Genomic DNA, 24,693 nt, shown 5'->3' with positions numbered 1-24,693 from the left:
CTGATCCAGCTCTGGGCAGCAGCACAAGAGGGACGTGGAGCTGCTGGAGCGAGGGCAGAGGAGGCCATGGAGCTGCTGCGAGGGCTGGAGCAGCTCTGCTCTGGAGCCAGGCTGAGAGAGCTGGGCTGCGGCAGCCTGGAGAAGAGAAGGCTCCTGAAGGGGAGACCTGAGAGCAGCTCCAGTGCCTAAAGGGGCTGCAGGGAACCTGGAGAGGGGCTTGGGACAAGGGCCTGTAGGGACAGGCCAAGGGGAATGGCTTGAACCTGCCCGAGGGGAGACTGAGCTGAGCTCTTAGGCAGAAGCTCTTCCCTGTGAGGGTGCTGAGGCGCTGGCACAGGGTGCCCAGAGAAGCTGTGGCTGCCCCATCCCTGGCAGTGCTCAAGGCCAGGTTGGACACAGGGGCTTGGAGCCTTGCTCCTTTGGAAGGGGTCCCTGCCCGTGGCAGTGGTTGGAGCTGGATGAGCTTTAGGGTCCCTTCCAGCACAAACCAGGCTGGGATTCTATGGCCCTAACGCTGTTGTCGGTGTCCTCTCTGCAGTTGTAGAGCACTTGTCCATGTGACATCTGGACAGTCCTGGGGTTGATCACCACACAGAAGAATTTAACTCTCTTCTCCATGGCACTCCTTGCTGGTGTGAGCTGGTAGGAGACTTTCTCCCTGGCTCCAGATGTCATTCACCCATTGGCTCCCACCAGGGCACACATAGCAGTTCCTACAAACGTCATGGTCCCGAGTGAATTACGCTGGTGACGTCCGTACTGCAGAGGGAGGCAGATGCTCCTTTTCGCTCCCCCAGAGCATTATCTTCCTTCCCATGCAGACCAAAGTAATCCCATCTTCTCTAAAAGGCCAGCTTAATAGATGGTTATGTCCAGAAGTATCATCATTGGCCTTGCCATGCTTAGGCATTGCCAAATCTTGCTGGATTTCAGCTTTAAATATGAGATTTTGGAAACCATCACAAATGACAGATACACTTCCATGGGGAACAGCCTGCTCTCCGTGCTTTAAAAATGAAACTCAAGAGCTGAGAGCTTTTTAGCATAAGCATTACCATGTATATGGGGGGGGAAACCTGAATACATTTAATTCTTGGGTTTGAAAATTTGCAGTCAAGTGAAAAAGTAAAATCCTAGAGGGGTTATTAAATGACTGCTGCAAATAGTGCTGTGTACAGCAAATGAGAAGGTGTTGCTGTGGAATACACCATCACCTTGCTCCTTGGAAAAGCAGCTCATGTTAATAAATGTTACAGCTCTGACAGTGGACAAAGCCATTTTGGTCCAGGATGTTTTGAGCTCTTAAAAGTGTCACAGGTCTGACTTGGGTGTTATTCCTTTTGGAATAAAGCAAGGGACAGTCAATCACATCTTCTTTCACGGCTGCTCCATGTGGATGATCATGGGGGTCCATGCTCAGGGTAAGTCCTCACCAATGCCAGGAGGGATGGTCACACATTCCCAGTCACCTCATGATCAGCCTGGGCTGACCCAGTAGCAATTGACTTTTAAACCAGACAGAAACACCTATTGCTGTGCAGCTCAGCGATGTGAAACCCTCAGCAGCAGCAGGAGGGAGAGGGTGGACACTGCTCCCTGCCCTCTATTTTGGCACCTGAAGGGGTCAGGTTTGTGTTTGCACCCCCATAGACATGCCTGGGCTGGGCTAATCTGAAGGCAGTTTAGGTACTGTATGCACTAACTGGCAAGGCGTACACACCACTTCTTCCTAAGATCTCATCTCAGTCTACCCTCTTTCAGTCCTATGAGCTCAGCCCTGGATCAGACCAGGGACTTGTCTCCTTCATCTCTCCTTAAGGCTTATATTTCCTTTGTATCAATTGCAATTTAGTAGAATTACAGTTTCATCTCCAGTGTCTTGTGGATTACATTGCTGCCTTACTGAGTTGCATTTAAGAGAAAGCTGTGGACAGTGAAGTTTCCCTTTCGTCTTCATGTTTTGACTTAATTCATGTTTTGATACCTGAATGCTGTGCGTGTTGAAGCTTTTGACTAGCAGAAAGGGTCACAACTGTATCTTGATTGTGTTGAGAATGATGATTTTCTGCATATTGCATCATGCATTGGATGATGAAATAGCATCGTGGAAAACTAATCACAGCGCCTAGGTACCAAAGTGAAGGTGTGTTTTTCCATCTCTTCTGGAAGCTCCTTGATGAGCTCCAGTGCTGCTCATTTTGGCAGCGGAATTTCTTGTGGTTTCATTACTTCCAAAACATCCCAGTTGCTTATTTTGTTTTGCAGTTCATTTGATTTGAATGAGAGGAAATCATACAGCAGCTCTGAAGGATTTCTGTTAAAAAACCCCCAAAACCCAATTCAGGGTTTCACTGGAGACTGCCCTGGGTAACTCTAACCAGCACTGCTGCTCAATGGGGTATTTTTATCCCAGAGCTGTCTCTGCAGGTCGCTGGGGGGGCTTGGGGGGGAAGCACTGTAATATTAGGGTTTATGGTTTCCTGGTGGAATCCCACCGAATCTTCCCACGAGCAAATCCCCTGTTCAGCACTCTCCGCTGTCAGCATTTGGAGAGATCTTCTGAATGCGTTTTATTTACCAGCGTATTAAAGCACCCACACAGATGTCACTGTGGGTTTCTCAGTGAACACTGTATTTACAATGTTTAGACTGCGCTTTGCTTGACTGATGGGGTGCAAATGGCTCATTTTCAGCCACAGCTTCCACTGGTTTGAGTGTACCAGTCACTTTTAAAACACTTCGGAGGCAGCAAAGATGGGGAGAATGGATGGAATGGTTTTCGTGGGATGGATCTAACTGTGATCTCAGGATGCGCTTGGGGCTGCTACTTTCAAATGCCTTTTGCCAAGTAAATGAAGTGCTTGGAGGTACATGTCAGAAGGGAGAGAGCTGTAGGCATTCACCCGGAGCTTGCCCACAGCTGCTTCTCTCACAAGGATTTAGCTATTTCTGGTGCATCTGCGGGACTGCATCTCCCTGCATGTTGCCTGTATCCCAGTGTTACTGCTCACTGCTCTTCTCCTTTGGGGCAAGGGTTTACAGATTGGCAGTTCTATGGATCTGAACCTCTGTTCTTGGAAAGTTGGCTTCTGGTTCTCCTGGCACTTTGGAGGTTGAGGTTTTCCAGTGTCTGCTGCTTCTCCCAAGCACTGCTGGGATTCCTTTAGAGCTGCATTTCTGTGGCAACTGCTTATTTCCACCATGCTCTTTCCAAAAGCTTCCTTTCATTTATCTCTGTTGATGGCCAAGTTGAAGACCAGCGCTGTGTATTGCCAAACCACCACTGGACATTGCTGAACACTATTAGCAGTACCACTGTCTTTAAAGTTAGAACTTCTAAAGATGTTGATCCTGGTCCTTTCCTTTCTGAAAAGCACTGGAATACACAAATAAAAGATTGGGGGTTTTCTTGACATGGGGATCATCTTGATCTGTGCTGCTCACTACAAGAGAGACGTTGAGGTGCTGGAGCAGGGCCAGAGAAGGGCACTGGAGCTGGTGCAGGGCCTGGAGCCCAAGTGTGATGGGGAACGGCTGAGGGACCTGGGGGGTTCAGATGGAGAAGAGAAGGCTCAGGGGGGACCTGATGGCTCCCTACAAGTGCCTGACAGGAGGATGGAGCCAGGAGGGGCTGGGCTCTGCTCCCAAGGAACAAGGGATGGGACAAGAGGAACCGGCCTCAAGCTGCCCCAGGGCAGGTTTAGATGGAGCTGAGGAACAATTCCTGCCCCAGAGGTGCTCAGGCATTGGAACAGGCTGCCCAGGGCAGGGCTGCAGGCACCGGCCCTGCAAGTGTTCACACAGCGTGGAGACGAGGCCTCAGTGCCATGGGGCAGGGGTGGCCTCGGCAGTGCTGGGGAATGGTTGGACTGGGTGAGCTTAAAGGGCTTTTCCAACCTTGCTGGTTTTATATCTGGGTGCCAGTCTCACCTTATGATCCTTAACAATATTTTCTACTGCTTTATCTCTGTTGCAGTAACAGAGATGTAAAGTCAATGTTTCTGCAGAGAAAACCCATCTTTTATAATATCCCACAGTGTTCTCACCTCAGAGATTACTGATTAGGCACCAAATTCAGCAGTCAAAGCCAGAAGAAATTGTTTCAAAGGTTTATAAGCTTTGATTTGATTCTCTTTTGAATTGGCTCAATGTCCTGGATCCTTGCTCAAGTCAGGTCCACTCTTTCTTCTTATGTGATCTGTGTACACTCATGAAAAAGAAATGTGAACACTATAGAAGCTCTGAATTTTAGGAAGTACCTTGCTCAGAATAATAATGCAGTGCCATGGATTCAGGAGCAGCAGGAACATACAAGTTTAAAGATGTTGATGAATATTACTCCAATATACAAGAGAATGCTGGGAATTGCATTTAATTTCTACTAGAGTGGGATACATCTATGGTTTTGCAGAAAATCACTGCATTGCCTGTTTTTACTCTACACTGATAAACTTCAGGTTTGAATTTCATAACCCATTAGCTGCTGATTTGGAAAGTATTTTGTTGCTATAAGGTAAATTACTCATTACTCAACAGACTTTTTCCCCCTGTGTACCTATTTGTATATTTGTGCTGCAGAGATTGAAAATACAGACGTGGGAAAGGGCAGCAGGAGCCAGCCTAAAGCTTTTAGTTCCAGTTTGCATCTGGTGGTTGCGTTGTGTGACTGCCTGCCTGGAGAGGGTCGATCACACGCAGGCCAGCGTCGGAAGTGCTGTTACAAAGTGGTTCAAGTGACTAGCTTGTTATTGAACCCTCTAGGAATTAAGTTACTTCGGGGCTGTGCTTGTGGGGTGCTGGATTGCTCCTCCATCCAACAGAAACATCTACATTGAGCTGCAGGACCCGAGGCAGAGAGAAAGGCAAATTCCCCTCATTTACTAAAGTACTTTTTGCATTTCTGAGCATCATGACCCCTGGCCAAGGCTAAAACAGACTTTGGCCATGTTCAGGAGGGCTGAAGTGCTGTTAAAACCTATAGAATAGCTTTGTACCCTGTCAGCTTGAGCAATTCTTTTGGGAAGGTGAAATCAAACAAATTGGCCATTCTATGATTGTATGAATTTCCACCACTTCTTTTTCATAGAATCCCAGAATCCCAGCCTGGTTTGTGTTGGAGGGGACTTTGAAGCTCCTCCAGTTCCAATCTCTGCTACAGGCAGGGACACCTTCCACCAGAGCAAGTTGCTCCAAGCCCCGTCCAACCTGGCTTAACCAATATCAACATCTTCAGAACTCCTATCTATTACTTAGCTGTTACTAAGCAGGATTGCTCCAAGTTCTGGCTGCATTCATTCCCAGAAATTCAGTGGATTTTCTATGCAGTGCACATTAAGATGGTTAATTTTCACTCTGATAAACCAGTTCCATACCTTATATCAACACCATCCATCCATGTGCAGTTCCAGATGTTCTATTACATTTATGCTTGCATGTAACGAATAAAGTTTATTGCAAGTCTGAAAGTGTTCCTAATTCTTGTTTTATCTCACGCCTTCCAGTTCACATTAAATTATTAGTTTGCCCGTTACTTTGCTGCAATGGAAAAGAGCTCTACTTCATGATGAAAGAGTAGAGCCTAATTTGAAAGAGCTATTTATTTGCTGCTGCTGTCATTTTGATACTTTCCTACTATGTGATTTTCTTATTTTTATATTACTCATGTTTGAAATAATGAATGTTAATGCCAATACATTGTCACAAACAAAAAATAGAAAAGGTTACAGTTTATTACTGCATTTGCTTGACTAAAAATTCTTCTTGCAAGATCTAACTGAACATACCTTTTAGTGTTGTTAAAGTGTTAAATTGCCGTTTGAGTTTTCCAGGATTATCTGAGTAGGATGTAGTGAGCAAATCCCTGTTTGAAGCCTGCCACCATTGGCTTTGTGACTTGGGCAAATTGATCTTTGGTTTCCCCACTTGTGCAGGGAGATGGGTGCAGGTGGTCCACGAGGAAGATGCCTCTTTGCTGCCTCCAGCTCTTTGTGGACCTCTTTCCAAGGGACAGTTTGGGCATGTATCAGTGGACCTCCAGCTCCAGGCTTGGGGTTGCCTGCTAAGGAACTGCACCTCTCTCCCAAGCATTGGTAGCTGCCAAATACAATGGGTTCATGTCCTAAGCTTTCATCCAAGGGGGTGCCAGATTGGAGAAGCCTAATATGTGGATTCCAACAGGTTGGGTGGGAATTAAGTACAGTGATAAGGTCACATTGGAGCAAGCTGCTCTAGTGGAAGGTGTCCCTGCCCGTGTCAGGGATTGGAACTGGATGAGCTTTAAGGTCCCTTCCAACCCAAACCATGGTAGGATTCTGTGATTGTATGATAAGTAAGACCGTGGACTCTTCAATGGATGAAAAACCAGAAAATTAGGCACACGAATAACCTTACTGGTAAAAGAGAAATTGCAAACCGGCAGATTTGTGTGGGCCATGTTCTTGGAGTTGATGCTTCTGAATTTACATGCTTTTTAGGATCTCCTTAGGCATATTTTTAATATATTCCATTGCAGTACTAAAGCACTACAGCATTTTGTGTGAGCTAAATGTTTAGCCTTGTGGAATTCATAATGAACTCGATAATGAGCTACCAGGACAATTAGGGAAAACAGGGCTTTAAAGCGGTTAGTGCATGGAAAGATGGATCTTACATGAGTGGAGATGACGTTATGGCAGAATGAATGAATGATAGGATGGTCTGGGTTGGAAGGAGCTTAAAGCTCATCCAGTCCCTACCCCAGCCACAGGCAGGGACCCCTTCCACTGGAGCAGCTTGCTCCAAGCCCCTGTGTCCAACCTGGCCTTGAGCACTGCCAGGGATGGGGCAGCCACAGCTTCTCTGGGCACCCTGTGCCAGCGCCTCAGCACCCTCACAGGGAAGAGCTTCCAAGCTGGGCTTGTTGAGTTAAATTTTCCAAATCAGATAGAATCATAGAACAGTTAGGGTTGGAAAGGACCTCAAGATCATCCAGTTCCAACTCCCCTGCCATAGGCAGGGACACCTCACACTAAACCATCCCACACAAGGATTCATCCAACCTGGCCTTGAACACTGCCAGGGATGGAGCACTCACAACCTCCCTGGGCAACCCATTCCAGTGCCTCACCACCCTAACAGGAAAGAATTTCCTCCTTAGATCCAAGCTAAACTTCTCCTGTTTCAGTTTTAACCCGTTACCCCTTGTCCTGTCACTACAGTCCCTGACAAAGAGTCCCTCCCCAGCATCCCTATAGGCCCCCTTCAGGTACTGGAAGGCTGCTATGAGGTCCCCACGCAGCCTTCTCTTCTCCAGGCTGAACAGCCCCAACTTCCTCAGCCTGTCTTCATACAGGAGGTGCTCCAGTCCCCTGATCATCCTCGTGGCCTCCTCTGGACTTGTTCCAGCAGTTCCATGTCCTTTTTATGTTGAGGACACCAGAACTGCACACAATGCTCCAGGTGAGGTCTCACAAGAGCAGAGCAGAGGGGCAGGATCACCTCCTTCGACCTGCTGGTCACGCTCCTTTTGATGCAGCCCAGGATACGGTTGGTTTCTGGGCTGCGAGCGCACACTGAAGCCGGCTCATGTTCGTTTTCTCATCGACCAGCACCCCCAAGTCCTTCTCTGCAGGGCCGCTCTGAATCCCTTCTTTGCCCAGTCTGTAGCTGTGCCTGGGATTGCTCCGACCCAGGTGTAGGACCCTGCACTTGTCGTGGTTGAACTTCATAAGGTTGGCATCAGCCCACCTCACAAGCGTGTCAAGGTCCCTCTGAATGGCATCCCTTCCCTCCAGCGTATCAACCGGACCACACAGCTTGGTGTCATCGGCAAACTTGCTGAGGGCGCACTCAATCCCACTGTCCATGTCAGCGATGAAGATGTTAAACAAGACCGGTCCCAACACCGATCCCTGAGGGACACCACTCGTTACCGGTCTCCAGCCGGACATGGAGCCATTGACCACAACTCTTTGTGTGCGGCCATCCAGCCAGTTCTTTATCCACCAAGGGGTCCATCCATCAAATTGATGTCTCTCCAATTTAGAGAGAAGGATGTCGTGTGGGACAGTGTCAAACGCTTTGCACAAGTCCAGGTAAATGACATCAACTGCTTTACCCTTATCCATCAATTCTGTAGCCCCATCATAGAAGGCCACCAGATTGGTCAGGCAGGATTTCCCCTTAGTGAAGTCATGCTGGCTGTCGCCAAGCACCTTGTTGTTTTCCATGTGCCTTAGCATGCCTTCCAGGAGAATGTGCTCCAAGGTTTTGCCAGGCACAGAGGTGACACTGACTGGTCTGTAATTCCCTGGGTCTTCCATTTTCCCCTTCTTGAAAATGGGGGTTATATTTCCCTTTTTCCAGTCGTCGGGAACTTCACCTGACTGCCATGATTTTTCAAATACGATGGCCAGTGGCTTAGCAACTTCATTCGCCAGCTCCTTCAGGACCCGCGGATGGATTCCATCAGGTCCCACGGACTTGTGCGCGGTTTCATTAACAAGTGTTACCATTGCTCCAGCGTGCCCTGCTTGTGCTCATTGGTGTGCTGTAACCAGGTATTTGTTAGCAAAATACGAGTTTATCTTAGTGGCTCCCATCAGCCAGGCCTCCAACTCTTGCTGATGGATCAGTCTCCAGTTTGCAACAGATTTACAGATTTTCTAGCAAGATCTCATTGAAGTCGATGGCAGTTAGACAGAGCAGCTTCCCTCAGACAAAGAAAGGCTTAAGGATTGGTGCATCATGAGCTGAAAGCACAATAAATTGCTCTTTCCAGTGAGGGCAATGAGTGCAAGGAAGGGAAAATTCATAATGAAAAAGTTGGAATAAAATAGCTATTAAGCTGTTTTTTTTAAAGCAGCTGAATTATTCGTGTGGAGCTGAAATCCCACAGAGGGGCTACTGTGAGATTTATTACCCACTCTGCCTTCTGCCTTGTTAGTGTCACACGAAGCCCTCTCAGTAGAATTACTGCCATGTACAATTAGAGGAACATTAATCTATATGTTCCTGGTTTCTTTAGCATAAATGGCATTCTACTTGATTGGTCCTGATTCTATTAACTAGGTGCAATTTTCAGCTAATATCAGATATAACAGATTTCAATTGCTCTTAAAATAACAAAAAATACTTCACTGGCCTAGGAACCATTTTGTCCAGTTCTTATGTCTAAACACACCAGTATAGGAGGTTAATGTCTTCCAGATGTGCTTCTCACTTGGGGGACTTGAAGGAAAATCAGGTTGAGTCCAAGTTTCCATTCTCCAAAGTTCAGGAACAATCCATCTTGCAACTGAGACTGCTCACACTGCAAATGCTCTTTAGAGCTGTGAAGCCTTGGAGGTTTTCAGATGTTCACACTGGAGATTCCTGTGGATTTGATTCACCATAGAATTGCCCAGTGTGCCAATATATGCAACGTAGTGCAAGAACAAGGGTGACTGTAGTTTGCTGAATCTTCTTGACACAGACTGGTCTTCTTCCTTGTGATCCCAATGAGGGTTGGTGGTCACAGAGCCCTGGAATGGTTTGTGCTGAAGGCACCTTAAAGCTCATCCAGCCCCAACCCCTGCCACGGGCAGGGACCCCTTCCACTGGAGCAGCTTGCTCCAAGCCCCTGTGTCCAACCTGGCCTTGAGCACTGCCAGGGATGGGGCAGCCACAGCTTCTCTGGGCACCCTGTGCCAGCGCCTCAGCACCCTCCCAGGGAAGAGCTTCTGCCTAAGAGCTCAGCTCAGTCTCCCCTCGGGCAGGTTCAAGCCATTCCCCTTGCCCTGTCCCTACAGGCCCTTGTCCCAAGCCCCTCTCCAGGTTCCCTGCAGCCCCTTCAGGCACTGGAGCTGCTCTCAGGTCTCCCCTTCAGGAGCCTTCTCTTCTCCAGGCTGCCCCAGCCCAGCTCTGTCAGCCTGGCTCCAGAGCAGAGCTGCTCCAGCCCTCGCAGCAGCTCCATGGCCTCCTCTGGCCTCGCTCCAGCAGCTCCACGTCCCTCTTGTGCTGCTGCCCCAGAGCTGGTCCATATTACCCTGCACTAAACTTACAGATATTGATGACTTTATTTGACATACAAGGTGACTTAACCTTCTTTGTCATCCATAATGTTAAGTCATCTCTTGCAGAGCAGAATCAGACATACCTTAGGGACTGGAGGAATTAAAAACATTTAGAATCTCAGCTTCCCATTGTTCACAACAAGATAGTTTTCATGCCAGCTGCTTCCTGGTGTATGTACTTTCTGTGACAACTGGGGCAATTTTCTGTCTCAGCAGGTAGATGTCTCTTTGCAGTATGTAGAGCTGTATAAAGCTGTTGTTTAGGAGGAGCTGAGGAGACAGAAGCATGATATTAGGATCCAAAGCAACTCGAAGTGGATCTTTTCTCTAGGAACAGTAGGGGTTGAGCTGCACTTCTAATGAAGCATTTCTTAGGCAGACAGAGAAGTGTCATTTATCAGCGGTGAATTGCCTGATGTAGGGGACTTGATCTGTCTCTGAATTTTCTGCTGTTGTGTCTGTTGCTTTCAGAATAGGGAGAGAATTTAATATCTAACCTGCTCTATGTGGGAAAATAGCAATATATTGAATAGTGCAGCAATAACTGCTGGTCTCCCTGCGGCTGTGAGCGTGGGGCCGGGGGTGTCTGCATAACACCCGTACAATCACACCTTGACATTTGAAAAGGTTATCACTTCTGAGTTAACCACCACTTCTTGCTTCAAGCAGTGAGATGCCGACACGCTGTGCATAAAGAGTGTTGTACCATGAATGGAGAAGGGTGTTTCACAAACGCCTGCTTATGGTGATTGCAGACTGAGCTAAATCTATGTAGCTTTGTTGCAGTGCAGCGTTGTAGATTTGCCATCAATCATGGAAATATTGGTACCAGTTCTGCAGTGATACATTATCCTTCAATTGCTGTATGGGTAACAGAGAAGCACCAAAACTACAGATGATGTTGCTTGTAGTCTCTGCTGGAGTCCTTCAGCCTGTTCTTTCACATCCCAGCCTGGTTTGTGTTGGAAGGGAGCTTAAACTTCATCCAGTTTCAACCCTTGCCACGGGCAGGGACCCCTTCCACTGGAGCAGCTCCAAGCCCCTGTGTCCAACCTGGCCTTGAGCACTGCCAGGGATGGGGCAGCCACAGCTTCTCTGGGCACCCTGTGCCAGCGCCTCAGCACCCTCACAGGGAAGAAATATAATTCCTGATTAATAGGGATGCCAGATTTACTGCTGTTTGTGGTGGGGCTTATGTGTGAGAACTGACATACCTCCCAAACCCAAACTGTGACAGTTTTACCTGCTGATTCAGCAGTGGTATATCCATGCATTGATTTGTGTGTGATAACATGAAGTGAAATTTAGCCTGAAGTCTCTGTTTCTCCTCTTGCCTTCCCATCGCTTAATAGCCTCTTTTTTCCCCCCAGTACTTCCCCTGTAAATGACCCCACCATAGGTTGCCCTTTGGGCAGTGTTTTAGGCATGAAGAGATTAAACCTCTGTTTCTGGAAGAAGTACATATTCAACATTAAGCCAAATAATCCTTATCCATGAAAGCATTGAAATTCCCTTCCCTGTGATTTACCTCTGTTTGTTCAAGTGATTCAACTCACAAGTGTCACGACGCTTCCTTTTATTGAAAATCTCTCTATTTACGGTGGAAAAAAGCCTGCAGTGGAATGTTTAATCAAAAAGACGTGATGGTCAGAGAATAAATCGCTCTCAGGTTAAAACATTTATACAAGGAAAAGGAAAATCTATCAGCAGCAAGTGAGAGAATCTCCAGAGAGCAGCAAATACAAGTGAAGGGCTGTGAAACAATTTCACTCCCAGGCTCAGTTTTCCTGTATGAAACATGAAGTTGTAATTTGGTAAATCTTGGTTTTAATGATCCCTTTCCCCAAGCAGCCGAATAATAGAATTTGTCAGGAATAGTTTTGATGATCTGCTCAGTGCGCAGAAAAAAACACCCAATAATGTATAAAAGTATAAAAATTAACGGTAGAATTACACATTTATAGAATAAATAATTCTATAATTCTTTAATACGCCTTCTGAGGGAAATATATCAATTTCACAATAGAATTTAATGGATAATTCTTTTCCCTTTATCTTTTCAGATAATTATGTTGTAGAATTCAATTGGCACATTTTTAATTGAAATGAGAAAGAGGTTTTCTGCAGTAAAACCACTGAGGAATCACAGAATCAGAGAATAGTTAGGGTTGGAAAGGACCTTAAGCTCACCCAGTTCCAACCCCCCTGCCATGGGCAGGGACACCTCACACTAAACCATCCCACACAAGGATTCATCCAACCTGGCCTTGAACACTGCCAGGGATGGAGCACTCACAACCTCCCTGGGCAACCCATTCCAGTGTCCCACCACCCTCACAGTAAAGAACATAAGCAGAATACAATTGACCAATGTATTTTAAACGAAACTATCCAGTTCCTTCTAAATTCCTCAGGCGATATTAATATTACTAATGAAAGAATCTACCTCTTTTCCCTGACTATAGGATTTTGGTTCTTGAGCTCCTTGCATGATGTAGATGTGTTTGTTAGGAGCGTAGCATGGAGACCACAGTAACATGTATACTTTTTATCTTTGCGTCTGGTGGGCAAAGTAGAACTGGTGAAAATCCAGAGTAATTTACTCTTTGGGCCATTCTATGTTCTGACTCCTGGTCAGTTACATCATAAAATAGAACCATTCCTGTTGAAAATTACCTTTAAGATCATCGTGTCCAACCGTTAACACGTCACTGCCACATTCACCACAAAACCATATCCCTAAATGCCACGTTTATATGTCTTTTAAGTATGTCCAGGGATGCCTACTTCCCTGAGCAACCAGTTCCAGTGCTTGACAACCCTGTTCTTGAAGCCATTTTTCCCAATATCCAATGTAAACCTTCCCTGGTGCAACTTGAAGCCATTTCTATAAGTTTATGAATATAAAGATTTGGAAAGTGGATGCTTTGAAGAACAGGATACAAGTGTTTCTTGATCCCACTGGCTGAAGCAACAATGCCAACTCTACTACAAGTGGATCTCTGATGGTTCCTGGGATATGAGAAAGGGTTTTCCTTCTGACTGCAAAAGCACTCTAGGTAACCCGATCAACTAAGGCTTATTGTGTTGAGTTTAGCGCAGTTTGTTGTAGAGCCAACAGTATTCGGCTAAAAGTCAGTGTTAATGATGCTGTTTTGTCCTAGAGCCTGAGTAAAGTACTGACAATGCATATGTGGGTGGTGGTACTTGATAGTGCTTGAGCCTCAGTGGCCAAATGTTGTTTACAACAGGCGCTAACAGTGGGTGGTTATTCAGGGTATTAAAGTCTCCCAAATGAGTAAGTGTTGCCTCTTGATTGTTTCATTTGTCACTTAGAATCCCAGCCTGATTTGTGTTGAAGGGACCTTAAAGTTCATCCAGCTCCAACCCCTGCCACAGGCAGGGACCCCTTCCACTGGAGCAGCTTGCTCCAAGCCCCTGTGTCCAGCCTGGCCTTGAGCACTGCCAGGGATGGGGCAGCCACAGCTTCTCTGGGCACCCTGTGCCAGCGCCTCAGCACCCTCACAGGGAAGAGCTTCTGCCTTATCTCCAACCTGAACTTCCCATTTCAGTTTGAACCCATCATCTCTTGTCCTGTCACTCCAGTCCCTGATGAAGAGTCCCTCTCTGGTAGCCTTGTTATCCCCCTTCAGACACTGGAAGCTGCTCTGAGATCTCCCCGCAGCCTTCTCTTCTCCAGGCTGAACAGCCCCAACTTCCTCAGCCTGTCTTCATACGGGAGGTGCTCCAGCCCCTGATCATCCTCGTGGCCTCCTCTGGACTTGCTCCCACAGCTCCATGTCCTGCTTATGCTGAGGACACCAGAACTGAACTCAGTTTAAACTTGGAAGTTTTCTTTTAATCCTGATTAAAGTCCAAGTCTATCCAATTCTTTTAAATGGGTGAAGAATTCCATTTCGCAGCGTAATTTAATGCATTCATTGTTTTTCCTGCTACAAAGCCTTACTCCACTCATTGAGATCCCTGCATTTTCATTGTGCTCTATTGTGAATAAAATAGTTATGATTTAACATCTTTCTGGCTAAAAATAGCAAGACCTTGGGCCTTATTACAGAGTTTGCTTTTGCTTGAGACAGTGTGCGATGGAGGTTGAAACGGTTTGTTTCCAAGGAAACAAATGCACCACATTTACCTTCCATTAAATGTTTCCTATGAGGAAATGCCATAACCGGGAGAACAAAGTGTTGGGAGGTAACGGTGGCCTTTGTGGAGCCTTTCTCTGAAACATCTGAGTTCGTGTTTTCCTGAAAATAGGAGTGTATTTTCTCAAATCACTATTTGGGTGCATGGAAGAAAGCGGTGGAGTGTCGGCATCTGAATCCTTGAGTCTTGAGATTCATCAGCCAGGCTCAGCGGGGATTCTTTTGTGCAGGAGTCATATGTGCTCTTGAAAGAATATGCTGTGTTCTAGAGTCATCCTTTATGGTTAAAATAAGGCACCTGCTAATTTATATTGCAGCTCTGCTTCTACAGGTAGCTTTTGTTTTCCATCTTAGATTAAAAGTCAACATCCCTGGCAGTGCTCAAGGCCAGGTTGGATGGGGCTTGGAGCAAGCTGCTCTAGCAGAAGGTGTCCCTGCCTGTGGCAGGGGTTGGAACTGGATGAGCCTTAAGGTCCCTTCAAACCAAACCATTCAATGATGATTCTATTAGTTTGAGTAAACATATCCTGGGCTGCATCCAAAGGAGCGTGACCAGCAGGTCGAAAGAGGTGATCCTGCCCCTCTGCTCTGCTCTTGTGAGACCTCACCTGGAGCACTGTGTGCAGTTCTGGTGTCCTCAACATAAAAAGGACATGGAACTGCTGGAACAAGTCCAGAGGAGGCCGCGAGGATGATCAGGGGACTGGAGCACCTCCCGTATGAAGACAGGCTGAGGAAGTTGGGGCTGTTCAGCCTGGAGAAGAGAAGGCTGCGTGGAGACCTCATAGCAGCCTTCCAGTACCTGAAGGGGGCCTATAGGGATGCTGGGGAGGGACTCTTCGTCAGGGACTGTAGTGACAGGACAAGGGGTAACGGGTTAAAAGTTAACCAGGGGAAGTTTAGATTGGATCTAAGGAGGAAATTCTTTCCTGTCAGGGTGGTGAGGCACTGGAATGGGTTGCCCAGGGAGGTTGTGAGTGCTCCATCCCTGGCGGTGTTCAAGGCCAGGTTGGATGAATCCTTGTGTGGGATGGTTTAGTGTGAGGTGTCCCTGCCCATGGCAGGGGGGTTGGAACTGGATGATCTTGAGGTCCTTTCCAACCCTAACTATACTATGATTCTATCTGTGGTGGTTTTATGCCTTGCTACAGGTGTGCTAAAGGCTGCCTTGAGCACATGTGATGTTAAAAAGGGCTGAGGAGCATGCAGTAGGGAGATGCTTCCTGATTTCTTGCCCTTTTCTCTGAAATATGGCTTTGTCAGGGAAACAGGAGCAATAAAAAATGACCTGAAAATCATAGTAATGGGCAAAAAAATTGGGAAAAAATGCCAAAGTCCAAAGGTGTTTCTTATGTGTTGGGGTTTTCCCCAAAAGTTGAAAACATTTAGGAAGAGCGTGTCTTCTCCCTGCTCCTGAGATAGAGATATTTAGAGGGTAGGGAATGTAAGTGACAGAGTAACAGTTAAATATATACACTCACGATGCTGCAACATGGACTATTCTGAGATGCATGAGTAAGTCTCTCAAAGGACTTAAACCTCTTCTTGAAACCTGTTCTGGGAATAGTGGGTTTTCATTAGCTGCCATAGGTCATCCAGGAAGAGCAAGTCCATAGAAAACATCACTGAGGATGGTGGCGAAGGCTCTAAGGGGCATCTCTGCCAAGAGAGGCAGAACATGTCTGTCTTTACCAGGTCCTGAACCACATAGAACTGAAATACCTCTTTTTAGCCTTTGTGTCTTTAGCGACTATGGGTTTCTACCTAGAAAAGGTAGATTAATCAATTTTACCTATTCAAAATGAGCATGGATGTGATAAATTATGAGCAGTGTCATGTCTCTTTCAAAACATTGCCATGATGCCAGGCTTCAATAAAGTAGACGTATGTTCTCTGTGGGGCTTTGGCAGAGCTCGCCCTCTTGAAGAGCAAGGTCTCCAGGTGCCTGCAAAGCCTTTCCTGGCAAAACTCTAGCAGTTTCACCTAGTTCAGATTGAGCAATGCTTTGAGGGTTGTTAAATCCTGAGCCTAATCCCCTGGGAGAAGCTCAAGGCCATTGTGCCCTGGGAATTAGATCGTTAGATGCTTTTCCACTGCTGGTAATAAAGGCAGAAAAAGGAGTGTTGGCACATTCTGTACTGGTATGTGATATAAACCCCTTCAGTGCACCTCAAAATGACACATGGATGCACGTGCTCATGTGAAGCTGATCCTGCTGACACTGTCTCTGTGCTCTGCCAGGAACAAAAGTAGATACCCCCCAAATTCTGTCTGGGTATACCTGTTCTCTAGCAAGACTTAAAGACTTGTCTGGACAACATGCTGGGACATCTAGTCTAGGTCATTCTTTGCCTAGAAAGGTTGGATCAGATGATCCTTGAGATCCCTTCCAGCCCAGGATTCTATGATTCCATGAGGTTCTTTTCCCTGGTGTTTCTTTGTCCCTTGTTTCTGTTTTGCCAAGATGATTTCCCACCAGGAAAGAAGTTGGGAAGATGAGAGAGGTGAATTCCTGATGTATGTAACCTGAGAACAGCGGTTCTGAGTATTCAGTGGGAACAAAACCTACTAGTCACAGAAGTGTCAAGGTGTGTTGCTAACAATGCAGGAAGGACAGGTTTGCAAAGAACGCCTTGTTTTTATTCAGTCCTAGTCCAGATCATCCGTGTTGCCGCTGAACTGCATTTGAGTCCTCTTTGCAGGGTCATCCCTATGGTAGGTGTTGGGGTGGATGTCTAAATACCCATCTAATGCATACACTGGTTTAATGGTCACAGGATAGCACCAGTATGTGTAAAAGATGTGAATGTATAAAACCAGTGAATGTTGTGGCTAAGGCTTCCAAGTATCTTTCTTCATGTTCAACAACTGCTTTGTTAACCTCTGGTTTCTATTCCCTTGTTTTCACCTTTCTTGGCCACTGAAGGATTTGACTGGGGATCTTCATGCTCCCTGCACCTAAGGGTTTGCAGCTTTACAGGAACAGAGGCTACAGCTCAGCCAATACAGCAAAACCGGAGAAAACACCCAGCACTCAACACAGTTGCCCAGAGAAGCTGTGGCTGCCTCATTCCTGGCAGTGTTCAAGGCCAGGTTGGACACAGGGGCTTGGAGCAAGCTGCTCCAGTGGAAGGGGTCCCTGCCTGTGGCAGGGGTTGGAGCCAGATGAGCTTTAAGGCCCCTTCCAACCAAACCATTCCAGGATTCATTCTGTGATTCAAACCACCACTGCTTCTTTCATGCCCCCAAGTGAAGGAGATTTAAAACCAGATACCAGCAGAGCCAGGAACACTGAGAGGAGGTAGAAGTACCCACAGCATGTCTAAGCCACCCCAGAGCTCACCCACTTTGGACCTGGTTCAGAGCAGATCGCTGCCATGTGCTGCATGTATTTCACAGCGTGCTTTTGCTCTGAAACAGGCATTAAATCACAGAGCATGGCTTACTCTGTGTAGCTAATGCTGGGAAAGGTTCTGGGATAATGATGGCACAATCACTGGTTTCAGATGATTTAAAAGTGATTCCTGTTCTGATTTTTCACAGTTCGAGCATGCCAAAATCTCCTAGCTTGGATGAATGCATAGAGACACGTGGCTTATTCTGCTGCTGGAAGTTAAAATGAGAGCGATTTCAATATGAAAAAATAACTATTGTCAATACCAGTTACTTCTTTGTTACAGAAATGTAAGATATCATTGAGTGGGGAGTTTCAGTATGCCAAGGAAGTGGTGTATTCACATCTTAACATCGGTGAGTTTTGCCATATTATCTTCGATTTCTTTAGTTCTCCGAAAGGGTCTGGGAAACTGAAGATTCCCTTCAGGGTTCAGGATATTGTATTGCCTCCTTTAGAGTGAAAGTCGGGGATTGTTGTATTTGATAAAGGTAGATGAAGAGCCTTGTTGCTAGATGTGGAAGCTGTATCAAAGAGATAACAGCTTCTTGGCTGCAATATTCACTGGCTTTATACACCCTCATCTTTCACACACACTGGTGCTATCCTGTAGCCATTAAACCAGTGTCTGTGTGACCTAGATGGATATTTAAACATCCACCTGAACACTTTCTATTGGGATCAGCACTGGTGGTGACAGGCGGTGCTGGTGGTAGCCATGTCAAGGTGCTGGTGGTAGCCATGTCAAGGAGCTGGCGGTGCCCATTTCATGGAGGTGGTCGTGGCCGTTTCATGTCCAAACAAGTGCTAAGTGATAGATTTGCAGAGATTTGGAAGCTTCTCCTCATGGGCTTCACCTGGGATCCCCATGGCCAGTGGTGGATGTAAAATGCTGGCTTGCAAAGGAGGAAGCATATGGAGGATGTGATGAAATGTTCCTGTGTGTTCTGGGGCTTCCTCCCTGTCGTGAAATCAGATGCAATACAAAATGCTGTAAAATATTTTCGTGCAGATGGATTTGCAGTCAAAGGAAACTGTGAGCACGATGGGAGTTAACATGAGGGGAGAGAGCAGAAAGGAGCAATCCGAGTGCCTGAGGAAACTGCTGCTTTCCCTTGTCTCCTGTCAGGAAATAGCTCCTTAAGTACCACACTCCCAAAACGTCATCTGCTTGTTTTAACACAAAATGCCACGGTGTAAAAATACCCCTTCTTCAGTGGAGGAGATACAAAAGCTGATGCTCCTGAAAGCTGCAGCTGAAAGGGTCGAAGACACACCAATGTAAAGTGTTGAGGGTTATGACCTGTGTTAAAGAGCTAATTCTTCTTTCCGTGTACAAATCAGTGCTGGGGATGAGGTCCAGAGAAGCAGCAAGGCTGGTGCTGCTGCATGGTTCCCACCCGCCGCCCCTCTCCTTGTGCTTTACCATATCTACAAATCCGGTTCTATACGTAGGTACCTATATTTGGGACCAGCTCGAGTCTGAAAGCTCCAGGGCAACGTCAGCACTCCTGGGGGGTTATTACTCACCCAGAAGAAGTCCAGCCCGGCTGTGGGGCTCAGTTTTCCTTCCTGGCCTGCAGCAGGGAGTGGGAAGTGCAAGAGCGTGCCGGCGTCGGGTGTTTGTTCGGCATCTGCTTTTCCAGATGGCTCCGCTGGTGGAGGGAGGACCCAGAGGCACAGCTTGGGAAGCCTCACGATGCTTGGTACGTTACCGCCCAACTGCTCTGGGACGCCTCACTGCTAATTTTTAGTGTGCTGACAGTTGATGATATTCTGATATCATCAGGTTGAGGAAGGTGATCCTGCCCCCCTACTCTGCCCTAGTGAGACCCCACTTGGAGCACTGTGTGCAGTGCTGGTGTCCCCAGAATAAGAAGGATGTGAATCTGTTGGAGCAAGTCCACGAGGATGCTCAGGAACTGGAGCACCTCCCATATGAAGACAGGATGAGAACATTGGGGCTGTTCAACCTGGAGAAGAGAAGCTGTGTGGAGACCTCAGAGCAGCTTCCAGTGTCTGAAGGGGGCTACAAGGATGCTGGGCATGGACTCTTCATCAGGGACTGTACTGATAGGACAAGGGGGAATGGGTTCAAACTGAAACAGGGGAGATTCAGGTTAGATCTTAAGCAGAAGCTCTTCCCTGTGAGGGTGCTGAGGCGCTGGCACAGGGTGCCCAGAGAAGCTGTGGCTGCCCCATCCCTGTCAGTGCTCAAGGCCAGGTTGGACACAGGGGCTTGGAGCAAGCTGTTCTAGGGGAATCTCCGCTGCAGAGTGAGCAGGTCTTGCATCGTACCAGTGAGCCAGCGACAATGCGCCGGACTTATTTGGGTAAATGGGACATTTCTGATAAGATTCCAACAGAAGGTAGCACAATGAATCAAAACCTGCAGCTGGTTTGCAAATACCATGCTCTTCATAACCATCTCCATGGGGTCTGAGTTCTGTCATCACTTGCAATCAATTAATGGGAGAGTTTTCATCTATTTTATGTCAACAGCATTTAATGGCATCTTTAGAGTACACATTTTTGGGGAGAGCACACCAAACCCTCAAAGCTGGGATCATGCTGTATATAGAAGTGCCTGCACTGAGCAGGTTTCCATCTGGTTTATATTTTGATCGACAGCTTTACTGCATTTTTAGGGAGCTTTAATTTTATGTTCCACTTTGGCTACTTCCAAACTATAAAGCTTTCACAAACCAATTTGAGGAAGAGATGCTGCAGGGGATGTGAGTTCCCACCGCAGCACGTAATGTGACTAAACCAAAACCCTGCATCATTTATCTGATGGAAACAGAAACTACCAGAAATTACCAGCCTTTATGTTTAAGATGAAATGTATTTGCTCTCGACGCTCCACTTCTTTGGGAATGCAGTTGCTGTAAAACCTTGGTTAGGGAAGAAACACTGAAAGCTGCATTCTGGATGAAACAAAAGGAGGTAAAGTTCTGTAACTCCTTGCATGTCTAAGACTCACAGAATGGTTTGGGTTGGAAGGAGCTTAAAGCTCATCCAGTCCCTACCACAGCCATGGGCAGGGACCCCTTCCACTGGAGCAGCTTGCTCCAAGCCCCTGTGTCCAACCTGGCCTTGAGCACTGCCAGGGATGGGGCAGCCACAGCTTCTCTGGGCACCCTGTGCCAGCGCCTCAGCACCCTCACAGGGAAGAGCTTCTGCCTAAGAGCTCAGCTCAGTCTCCCCTCGGGCAGGTTCAAGCCATTCCCCTTGGCCTGGCCCTACAGGCCCTTGTCCCAAGCCCCTCTCCAGGTTCCCTGCAGCCCCTTCAGGCACTGGAGCTGCTCTCAGGTCTCCCCTTCAGGAGCCTTCTCTTCTCCAGGCTGCCCCAGCCCAGCTCTCTCAGCCTGGCTCCAGAGCAGAGCTGCTCCAGCCCTCGCAGCAGCTCCGTGGCCTCCTCTGCCCTCGCTCCAGCAGCTCCACGTCCCTCTTGTGCTGCTGCCCCAGAGCTGGATCAGGGCTGCAGGGGGGGTCTCCCCAGAGCACAGCAGAGGGGCAGGATCCCCTCCCTGAGCTGCTGGCAGGAAGGTGCTGCTCAGAAGTGATGCGTCTGTTTTGAAAAGATGAATGGTCCTGGGGGGCACTTTGGTTTTGCGTTGCAGAGGAGACATTCACGCTATATTGAGAGCATTGCTCCAGAAACTGCTGTTCCCTGCTGCCAAATGACTTTCAGTGACACCATTTTTGGAAGGCATAATGTGCTTGTGCCATCTCCTGCCTGTAGTTACCCAGAGCTCTGCAGATCGAGTTCAACTTGAGAGTAAGATCATGTAAAGAAACCCATCCTTCACATTCAGTACCTCTTAAACACCCACAGCACAGGTGTGGGGTCTGCACCAGCTGCAGAGCTGGGGAAAGAACAGCCCAGAACAGTCAAGTTGACAATTAAACAGTCATCTGCGTTGGCAAGAGATTGCAGTGAGCCTGTCCCTAGTGAATGCATACCTGTAATTATGCTGCTATTTTCTGCAGTCCAATGCTTGCCTTATCCTAGACTTGTATTCCCCTGAGGTGTTTGCCATATGCATCTTGCAGAAGAGTCTACAGGAGCTCCAGGTTGGGTTTTGGAGCTGGTAATTTCCTGGCACACCAATTTACCTGCAGGTTTCAAGTTATCTTACAGCAGGTACAGCTTACTATTTGGTGAATAGAATCCCAAAATTCAAGCTAAAATAGATTATCTTCAAATTGTGGTTGAAGGGCTAATTATTTTGAATGGGTATATGCTGTATGATTGCATTTCTTAAAGAACACTGGTATTTAATGTAAGGGTTGTCAAGGCTATGTTCCTGGAGCCCTTGGGTCAGTCCTTGAGCAGCCTATTGAAGAGAAGGAAGGAAATTAGAATCACAAATCAGTATTTCATCATAATGAATCAGTGTGGCCAGAAAGGATGGACGAAGAGCTCCTGTGAGGCTGAAGATCTGGTTTGGTGCACAAGCAATCGCATCCTTTGCAAATCAATAGATGGCTTTGTACTGTGCAATGCAGCCCATGGTGAAAGGTCAATACTCCTCTGCAAAACAGCAAATGAAATACTGGGGGCAGCACTGGAGTTGTTTTCATGCTCTTTGATCAGGTAGGGAGATGGTGTGTTATCCTGATTATTCATCAAATCCCAGACTGGTTTGTGTTGGAAGGGACCTGAAAGCTCATCCAGTTCTAACCCTCTGCCCAATCCCAACTCTCCAGGTTCCCTGCAGCCCCTTCAGGCACTGGAGCTGCTCTCAGGTCTCCCCTTCAGGAGCCTTCTCTTCTCCAGGCTGCCCCAGCCCAGCTCTCTCAGCCTGGCTCCAGAGCAGAGCTGCTCCAGCCCTCGCAGCAGCTCCATGGCCTCCTCTGGCCTCACTCCACTATTCCACGTTTAACAACTTGGAGGAAGACGGAATATTCTTCTAAATATAGTTAGTGTTTGATTTATTTCTTTATCTGGGGTGAAACCCCCGATAGCCTCTTGCAATTGTTGAGGGTCTTTAACCTGGAAAGAGGCAGGATCCAATGTGTGTGTTCTTCCCAAATGTGCTGCACTTCTGGTTTATCTCAAGATATCCACAATATCAGCTGGGTTTTTTCCAGGCTGCTCTATCTGTGCCTTTTGAGGCCAGAGAACATTCCTGAGCCTTCACAGCAACCTGCTGTTGATGGAGGCGATGAAGGTAACGAAGTGCTGAAGGGCCTGGAGTGTTTCAAGGTAGCACAGTAAGGGGCCGGCTGCGCAATAGCTGCATTCTGTAACTCCTCTGAAAGGTGTGGATTAAAAAAGGTTACATGGTGCTTTTCCAGCAAGAAATAGGTTTGAAAAGCAATTTTTCACACCGTATTTGATGTTTTTCTTAATGGAAAACTTTGTTGCTGGAACACTGCCATTGGGGCTGCCAGGCTGGACCAATGGGAGTGGGACTCATCATTAGGAGGGCTTGCAAAGCCGTTTTAGCCTCTCATTAATAAACATACTAAATATGTAAACGTGGCACCAGTGGATAAGGACCAAAATGAACAACTTGATGATCTTTTGAAGTGTGTAGGAGTGGAGGCAGGGCACTCAGCAGTGCTTGGACCCACAAGTGAGGTACAAGCGGGTTCTGATCATAGCCCTGAGAGCTATATTCGTTTCTGTCATGTTGATACTGCAATTGCTACTCTTGCACTTGGGTCTTTAGTGGGGGATAATTATTCAACTGTCTGAGAAGCTATAGGAGCAAAACCCAAGAGAATGACTTATTATCCTTCCCACCCAGCCACCATTTGATTACTGCCATGTTCCCTGCAATTATCCACATCAAGTTCAGGATGCTTGAGGAAGGGAAAGGCTGGAAACGTGATGGGAGATACCACACAAATGGGAGCAGAGAGGGAAAATGCAAGATCTCAGTGTGGTAGGGCAGAAAAGAAAGAGTAGTGCATGAAAAGGCCTGTTACCAAATTAACAGTGAATTGATTTTGTCTTTCTCACCAAGAAGAATAGAGTTGAAGGCAAATGTGGTGGACTTGCCATTGGAGAGGGTGTTTTTTCCCAGGCATGGGGTTGGAAGACACAGGTATTTTAAACCTCAGAACATTTAATGTACCAGGCTGAGAGCTGGGGAAGAGCTCAAAGGGCAGAATCATGTGGGAATTTCTTTGAGTCACATGAAATCCTGAGAGTTTTCAACTTATTGGGTGCAGGTGGGAGGAGATGCCCATGGGGTGATGGGTGGGAGGTTTAGAAGGGTGAGGTGGTTTGTTGCTTCCCAAGCCCACAGTGTTGCCATGTCCATTGGGAATGGCCCTTAGGTTTGGGCTAAGCTGATTACGTGGAACCTGTTGTACCAGTACAATCTACAGGCTGCGTTGAAGGTGGGCATGTGTCTGTATATTTACCTCCATCCATGTGTATTTGTGGGACCTTTTCATAGATGAGATGCATTTTTCTGTGGTCTGTGCTGATTTGAAAGCAAAATTAGTTGCCACCACGTGTGAAACTGGCTCCTTTCAAACCAAAGTGATCAAAGTGGAGGTGCAACAAAGGAAATGAGAGTCACAAACTGGTCCATAGAATCCCAGACTGGTTAGGGTTGGAAGGGACCTTAAAGCTCATCCAGTTCCAATCCCTGCCATGGGCAGGGACCCCTTCCACTGGAGCAGCTTGCTCCAAGCCCAGTCCAACCTGCCCATAACTACTATGCCAGTTACTCCCCTTTCTAGTTCAGTCTTAGCTGCAAGGTAGGGTGATCTGGTGGGATTCAGGTCTCAGTTTACGGAGAGGCTCCTCGAGCCATGGTTTTGATCCCCCTCTCCGTGCCTTGCGGTGCTGGGCTCTGGTGCTGTCCCCTCCTGCTGCTTTGGGAACCTCCTCTCTGGGGGTGGGGAACATTCTGCATCACTTATGACAGATGAAATGTAAACCCCACTTCTACGTCACCTATAGGAAGCCCATTTATACATGTTTGCTTATTTGATTTCGGCCCATGATCAAATCCCTTCCTGTTGGTTGTCAAGGTGAAATGTCTGGAGACTTCAGCGGGAGGGAGGAATAAATCCAGTAAATGGAAAATCTGCTTGCACACACTGCGCATTTCTTGACATTGAACTTCTGCTTCCCAAG

At 47.1% G+C, this 24,693-nt stretch overlaps 1 protein-coding gene across 2 annotated transcripts in view; it reads left to right on the top strand.

The window, feature by feature from the left end:
* Positions 1-24,693, top strand: part of PDE4B (phosphodiesterase 4B) — a 226,341-nt gene that overhangs the window by 104,543 nt on the left and 97,105 nt on the right. The gene's annotated exons all lie outside the window — the stretch shown is intronic.

Source organism: Lathamus discolor, chromosome 3, assembly GCF_037157495.1.
Source record: "Lathamus discolor isolate bLatDis1 chromosome 3, bLatDis1.hap1, whole genome shotgun sequence".
Lineage (NCBI taxonomy): Eukaryota > Metazoa > Chordata > Aves > Psittaciformes > Psittacidae > Lathamus > Lathamus discolor.
Note: the sequence above shows the minus strand (reverse complement) of the source record. Positions and strands in the feature narration are given on the sequence as shown.